This window comes from Rattus norvegicus, unplaced genomic scaffold (assembly GCF_021556685.1).
Source record: "Rattus norvegicus strain SHRSP/BbbUtx unplaced genomic scaffold, alternate assembly SHRSP_T2T unassigned-0000077, whole genome shotgun sequence".
Taxonomy (NCBI): Eukaryota; Metazoa; Chordata; class Mammalia; order Rodentia; family Muridae; genus Rattus; species Rattus norvegicus.
In genome coordinates, this window is record NW_028238810.1 from 32501 (window position 1) to 40344 (window position 7844).

At 55.8% G+C, this 7844-nt stretch overlaps 1 long non-coding RNA gene across 2 annotated transcripts in view; it reads right to left on the reverse strand.

Moving 5' to 3' along the window:
• LOC147997681 (uncharacterized) overlaps positions 1-5447 on the reverse strand; it is an 18767-nt gene extending 13320 nt beyond the window's left edge. The window contains exon 1 of one of the 2 annotated variants that reach the window (XR_015647609.1): positions 5149-5447. This is a non-coding gene — a long non-coding RNA (uncharacterized LOC147997681). Of the gene's footprint in view, positions 1-5122 lie in introns of both variants that reach the window. The other variant, XR_015647610.1, reaches the window with a different exon arrangement.
• Positions 5448-7844: the final 2397 nt, after the last annotated feature.

Here is a 7844-nt window from a genome sequence, read left to right on the forward strand (position 1 = left end):
GTGCGCGCCCGGCTGCCCCCCCCGTTGAGGAGGGGCCCGGCAGCACGGCCGCGGGTCGGCCAGACGAGGAGCGAGAGAGAAAGGAACGCCGGCGGGCGGGGAGGGGGAGCGAACCGGCAGAACGAGGACCGTCGACGGCAGGGCCGGCCGCAGCGGCACCCCCCGCGGGAGACGCCTCACAAGGGACCGGGAGGCCGCTCGGGCGGCGACCGGGCACGCGAGCCAAGCCGGCGGGAATCACACTGCACCCAACCCGGAGCAGTCCCGCCACGCCCGCGGCACCGAGCCGACCCGAAACCAACGGACAACCCCCGGGAGCCCGAGGAGACGCCAGCCGACGCGAGAGAGAACCGAGGCAGACGCCGACGCCAACCGACGAAGACCCCCGCGTGGCAGCGGGTCCCAACGTCCGACGACGCGCCGGACGCGGCCGACCGCCGGTTCCCCCAAACAAGAAGTCCGCCCCCGAGAGCGAGGCCAACCCCGCGGTTCACGGACCCTCGAGAGCCCCGCGGAGGGGGAAGGGGGGGTAGGACGGCTCCCGCGATCTCCACCGGCCGTGGGAACGCTGCCGTGGAAGGGGGGGACGAGGCGGCAACCGCAGACGCCCGAGAGCACGCGGCACGCACCACACGCGACACGACCTCGCCGCGAGAGTGGCCGGGACGTGGACGCGCGTGGGAGGGACGCACACGCGACGGAGGGCACGGGGGAAACGGAGGCGGGTGGGACCGGGAGCCCAGCGCCGCCCTTCCAAACCCACCCGTCCCGCGACGACCCCTCGCGGTGAGAGGGGGTACCGCGCACGCGGGCGTGTGCACGGCCCTTCCCCGCCACCTGCCACCAGAAACCCAATCTCCCCCACAAGCTCCGCACAGCGGCAGGTCGACAGAGCCCCGTCCCGCGTGATCCCTCCTCGTACTCGGAGCGGGGAGGCGCGGGTCGCGGTAGGCGAGAGAGCAAACGCTGCGCGCAGAAGGCTGAGGTCAGGGCGGGCAGCCGAGGGGACCATCCGGGAGAAGCCCCTCGGAGATCGTAAAGCCCTTTCCGAAGATAGCTAGAGAAGGCAAATTCCTCACTGAGGGCGGGACGAACCCAACACCGACGAGCAGCCAAGGGCTCCGTGCACGCAACGGGAAACGAGCAACAGGCGCGGGACAGAACGGGAAGGACCACGCGCCAGCTGGTGGGGGGTCTGCGGTATCGGCAAAGGTCTCTTTCTCCGGGGTCTTCTTGAGCATTCGCGGACCGGGGGGACCTGCGACAGGTCCCCGCCGAGGGCCAGGCCTCTTCAAGGCGCACACAAAGGAGGAGCCTTGACTTGAGGGAGTCCGGTCTTTAAAAAGGGCCAGCCGCGATCGCTCAGCACCACCCTAACCGCGCAGGGCCCGCGGGTGAAGGCACCAAAAACATAGGCACGGGGTGGGCGCTCACCCAACGGAAGGAGCCTTTTAACCGCACACTCAACTCCTCGACCCCCCCCCTTTTCTGTCACCGTGCAGAAAGCCGGCAACTAGGACAAGGGAAAGCGTAAAGGCACAAGCACCATGGAGCACAGGAGGCACGCCGGGGAGCGGGAAGCGCCACCGCCAACTCAGAAGCGGGCACCTTGGTGGTCAAAGCCCGGAACGCTCCAGGAGCACCGCAAGGCTCACACAAAGCAGGGCGCGTGCACACACCATTCGGGAAGGGTATGCACCGCAGCGGGTCTACCACCTTCCCCCGGCACGGGGGAAGAGGGCCGCGAAGCAGTGAACGGCGTGGGGGCAAGCGCCCCCGACACGTCCACAGGGACACCGCGAACCACAGCAACAAGTGTGCGCGGGTCAGCGCTCGTGCCGGACAGCCGCACCCCTGACTTCCACACACCACCCTGCAAAGGAATGGGGAGGAGAGACGAGGGGCCCGCTGGCAGAACGAGAAGAGCGGTCGCCATTCGCGCTGAATGACCATTCGCCATGAATGTCCGTCCCTCGCCTGGCGCGGCTTAGGCCCCGGCCCGAAGAGAACGCGGCAGCACCACATCGATCCAACGGGAGCGAGACACGCCATGCATCGGGAACAACGGGCGTGAGAGCTTTCTAACACGCACTGGACGGGAATACGAGCGAGAAGAGCGAGAGAGAGCACGGGAAGAAGTCGCTAACACTGCCACACACACACAAAAAAAAAAAAATTTACCCTTCTCGAGGGCGAGAAAAAAAAGGAAGCGTTGCACTCGGGAGGCACGTGGCGTGGAAGAACGGGACTCAACGGGCAGCGGAGGTTCGGGAACTCCTTCAAAAAAAATAAAAATAAAAAAAAAATAAAAATAAAAAAATAAAATCCCCTTCGAAGGAGAAAAGGTGCAACTCGGGAGGCACACAGCAGGAAAGAAAGGGACACACCACCAAGCAGCGGAGGTTCGGGAACTCCTTCCAAAAAACAAAAAAAAAAAAAACAAAAAAAAAAACAAATAAAAAAACCGGTCGGCCGCAGAGGAGCACGCCAGGGGGTCACTAGCACCAAACGGGAAAACCCTTCCAGTCGCACTCGGCACCAACGACTCCTACCGGTAACGGACGACAACCACCACGGGGAAATCGGGAACGCCTGACACGCGGGACGGTTGTCATAAAGCTGCCCCAGAGAGCACAGGCAAGCAAGCACGGGAAAGCAGGAAGCGCGTACTCATGGGGGGGACGCTAAGCTTCAAGCATCGAAGAGGCCCATGCGCAGAAGAAAAGAGCTAGGGCTGGACAAGCAAACAGCCTTGGTGCAAGCCTCTTCCAACGTCCTTTAATGACAAAAAGAGTCAAAAGGACAGCGTGTCAGCATATATCTCCAGGTACAATAAGGACAGATAGCAAAGATGAAAAGTGTAAAAGACACAGGGATAAACATGACAGGCCACACGGAACGTCTGGAAGTCATGTTCGGTGACGTGTCCCCAAGAGGTCCCCATGTAGAAAGAGAACCGGACCGCAAAGGAACAACTGGTCGACCTTAGAACCCTGAGTGCTCACAGACCGAGGAGGCCATGGTAGATAGCCTGGAACACAGCTTCCCCTCGGCCTCAGAAGTCCATGCTCCCGCTGGCAGGGACCGGGGAGGATCCTGGAAAAAATAAAGTCTCGGAGGCGCCCCCTAGCCGGGACACCTCGGCTCGGAGGCCGGGGACACAGCACCCTCTCGGCCTCAGAGGTCCAGGCTCCCGCTATCAGGGACCGAAGGGACTCCTGGAAAAGAAAAAAAAAAAAATCCGTGGCGCCACCTAGCCGGGCCACCTCGGCTCGGAGGCCGGGGACACAGCACCCTCTCGGCCTCAGAGGTCCAGGCTCCCGCTATCAGGGACCGAAGGGACTCCTGGAAAAGAAAAAAAAAAAAAAAAACTCCGTGGCGCCCCCTAGCCGGGCCACCTCGGCTCGGAGGCCGGGGACACAGCACCCTCTCGGCCTCAGAGGTCCAGGCTCCCGCTATCAGGGACCGAAGGGACTCCTGGAAAAGAAAAAAAAAAAAAAAAACTCCGTGGCGCCCCCTAGCCGGGCCACCTCGGCTCGGAGGCCGGGGACACAGCACCCTCTCGGCCTCAGAGGTCCAGGCTCCCGCTATCAGGGACCGAAGGGACTCCTGGAAAAGAAAAAAAAAAAATCCGTGGCGCCACCTAGCCGGGCCACCTCGGCTCGGAGGCCGGGGACACAGCACCCTCTCGGCCTCAGAGGTCCAGGCTCCCGCTATCAGGGACCGAAGGGACTCCTGGAAAAGAAAAAAAAAAAAAAAAAAACTCCGTGGCGCCCCCTAGCCGGGCCACCTCGGCTCGGAGGCCGGGGACACAGCACCCTCTCGGCCTCAGAGGTCCAGGCTCCCGCTATCAGGGACCGAAGGGACTCCTGGAAAAGAAAAAAAAAAAAAAAAACTCCGTGGCGCCCCCTAGCCGGGCCACCTCGGCTCGGAGGCCGGGGACACAGCACCCTCTCGGCCTCAGAGGTCCAGGCTCCCGCTATCAGGGACCGAAGGGACTCCTGGAAAAGAAAAAAAAAAAAAAAAAAACTCCGTGGCGCCCCCTAGCCGGGCCACCTCGGCTCGGAGGCCGGGGACACAGCACCCTCTCGGCCTCAGAGGTCCAGGCTCCCGCTATCAGGGACCGAAGGGACTCCTGGAAAAGAAAAAAAAAAAAAAAAAACTCCGTGGCGCCCCCTAGCCGGGCCACCTCGGCTCGGAGGCCGGGGACACAGCACCCTCTCGGCCTCAGAGGTCCAGGCTCCCGCTATCAGGGACCGAAGGGACTCCTGGAAAAGAAAAAAAAAAAAAAAACTCCGTGGCGCCCCCTAGCCGGGCCACCTCGGCTCGGAGGCCGGGGACACAGCACCCTCTCGGCCTCAGAGGTCCAGGCTCCCGCTATCAGGGACCGAAGGGACTCCTGGAAAAGAAAAAAAAAACTCCGTGGCGCCCCCTAGCCGGGCCACCTCGGCTCGGAGGCCGGGGACACAGCACCCTCTCGGCCTCAAAAGTGTCTATGGTCCCGCTGGCTGGGACCGAAGGGACTCCTGGAAAAGAAAAAAAAAAAAAAAAACTCCGTGGCGCCCCCTAGCCGGGCCACCTCGGCTCGGAGGCCGGGGACACAGCACCCTCTCGGCCTCAAAAGTGTCTATGGTCCCGCTGGCTGGGACCGGAGAGGAGGGAAGAAATAAAAAAAATAAAATAAAATAAAATAAAAAATTTAAAAAAAAAAATTGGAAAAAAAAAAAAAATCCGGGACGGGGCCCAAGCCTTCTGGTCGACCTCATCCAGCTGCCACCAACCCCTCCTTGTGTCCCAATAGGTCGTACAGCCACCCTCCTCCCCTGAAGTTCTCCAGGTACAACCTCCTAGCTAGAGATGGTCCCCAGACAGGACGGCGTCTCCGTCGCGCACCCGCCTGCTTGCCTGTCACCCTCTCACCCTGGCCGGCTCACCACAGGCACTTCCCCGTCCTTTGTCACCAACCGGGGGACAGGAGCGTTGCGGAAACTTGTCGCCACTAGGTGTCGCCCGACAGCGATCTCGATCAAGCAAACCAATACAGACTGTCACGCGCCGCCGCCGCCACACACACTCATTCCGTCTCTCCAGAGTGACCTCCCTAGCTCAGGGGGACACTCACCCACGCACAACGGGGCAGGTACCCACCACTTCTCCCGAATGGCACAAACGGTCCCGGTTGTCCCGCCGGAACACAGTGAACGCGGGATGGACTCGGGGCCAACCCCCTCAGGCACCCAGAAAAGGAAAGTAGGACGGAGCGGTGAAAACAGGCCACCTCTAAGTGAAAGGACATGCACTCTCGAATCGGTTAACAATTAGCAAGGAACAGGCACAGTTAGGAAAAGGGAGCGTCCAAACTCCGGCGTGAGGGGAGGGTGGCGGCGACCTCAGTTCCACACCATTTTTAAATGGCTCACTCATTTTTAAAACCCTCCACCGATCCCGATGGGGGGGAGGGGGGGGTTGTTGTTGTTCTCTGTTCCTCGCTGCCACCGCCAGCCGGCACTCACCAAACCACACACCTGCCACCCTCTTTGGAAGACTAAACACAGAGAGTAAATTAAAAGAATGGTGGAATGATGGTGGAATGGTTAAAATTCCCGTGATTTGTTTTCACTCTGATCAAAACATACTTATTTTGTGCATTTGCATTCCCTTGTTCACACGTGCCTCTGTGTGTGTGGTGGGGGGAGGGAGGGAGGGAGGGAGGGAGGGAGGGAGAAAGAGAGAGAGAGAGAGAGAGAGAGAGAGAGAGAGAGAGAGAGAGAGAGAGAGCCAATTTAAAAAATAAAAACATGGTTAAATACAGCCACTTTGGGAAGATTGCTAGAGAGAATGCAGTCCAGAGTATGGAGGCCAGAGCTCTGGACGCTCTAGACCACAGGTCTCCCATCTCCCATATACCAGGCACCCAGCACCACCATCCCTACTTTGTTTGTTTGTGCGTTTGTTTGCTTGCTTGTTACATTAGTTTCATCCCAAGTTAATAATTATATATTTTTTTTCTATGCACGTATTTAGTTGTGGCAGGGGAACTCCTTCTTTAGGACAGGCAGACTTAGCTAGTTAGTTAGCCAGTCAAAAGTACGTAAAAAATTTATATCAACATAAATATCATTCACTAAGAAATCCTATCTGAAGAAAAAGAAAGAAAGGAAGAAAGAAGGAAGGGAGGGAGGGAGGGAGGGAGAGGGAGAGAGAGAGAGAGAGAGAGAAAGAAAGAGGAAAACTGGCAGACTTAGTTTTAGTGTTTTTGTTATTGTTTATTCAAGATATTGTTTCAGGGCTGGAGAGACGGCTCAGCGGTGAAGAGCACTGACTGCTCTTCCAGAGATCCTTAGTTCAAATCCCAGCAACCACATGGTGGCTCACAACCATCTGTAATGGAATCCTCTCCTTGTGTGTTGAAGACAGTGACAGTGTGCTCATAAAATAAATAAACAATAAAAAATATGTTTGAAGATTAAAGAAAAAACTCTCTCTCTCTCTCTCTCTCTCTCTCTCTCTCTCTCACACACACACACACACAAATAAACTCTGTAATAAAAATCAATGTGACTTCATGATCAAACTTCTATAGTCAATAGGACTAGAGAGAACACATGTCTGTAAAATAAAAGCAGAACCTTTTCTGCTTTGTTTTGTTTTGCCTCAAGGTACGTTTCTTTTGGTATAGCCCAGGCAGTCATGGAACTTGCTCCGTAGACTTATCTAGCCTCAAGCTCACAGAGGTCCACTCTGCCTGCCTCGGCCACCCACACAGCTCTCTCTGCTGACTATATGTCTGCATGCCAGAAGAGGGCACCAGAACCTAGGAGGACACACCACATGGCTCCTGAGAATCCAGGTTTTGACTTTAAAAAAAAAAAAAAAAAAAAAAATTCTGACAGCATAGAGGGTAGATATCTGCCTGCCAGGCTCTTCTAGTGCTGTTTAAGGTGGGGTAATAGCCATGTGAAGGAGACAAGGGGAGAGGAAAAATCGATTGGATGAGTAGTGCTGCTGAGATTAAGGAACACACACACACACACACACACACACACACAGAGAGAGAGAGAGAGAGAGAGAGAGACAGAGACAGAGACAGAGACAGAGACAGAGACAGACAGAGACAGACAGAGACAGTAAGACAAAGAGACAGAGAGAGAGAGATGACAGAGGGACACACCGAGGGAAAGACATCAGGACCAGCTGAATTTCTCAAGAAAAGAAAAGAAGAGAAAGGAAAAATGTTTTCTATATACACAAATCTGTATACATGATTTGTTATAGTGTCCCATTTGGGCACTTTGGATTCAACTGTGGATGGTTGGCAGCCAGCTTGGCTGACACCTGACCTCACCAAGATGGAAGCAGCCGGCCATTAGCCCTGATGTTCCAGGTCACTTCTGTTTCTCCCTTTCCCAGCCTCTAGGGAAACAGAACTTAATTAAACTCAGTTTGCACGTGCAGAAAGGTGAAGAGGCACCCAAAAGCAGCCAGAAGCCTCAGACCATCCACAGCCACATGTTCTCCTTCTGCCTATATTACTTCTAAATGATCGTATTTATTTATTTATTTATTTATTTATTTATTTATTTATTTACTTACTTACTTACTTACTTACTTACTTACTTACTTACTTTTTTTTCTTTCTTTTTTTTCGGAGCTGGGGACAGAACCCAGGGCCTTGCACTTGCTAGGCAAGCGCTCTACCACTGAGCTAAATCCCCAACCCCCTTACTTACTTACTTACTTACTTACTTACTTACTTACTTACTTACTTATTTTTGTCATACTTAAACAATCATTCGTCCTTGAATTCCTCCTGTATGCCAGGTAGACTTAGTCAGTCAGTCAGT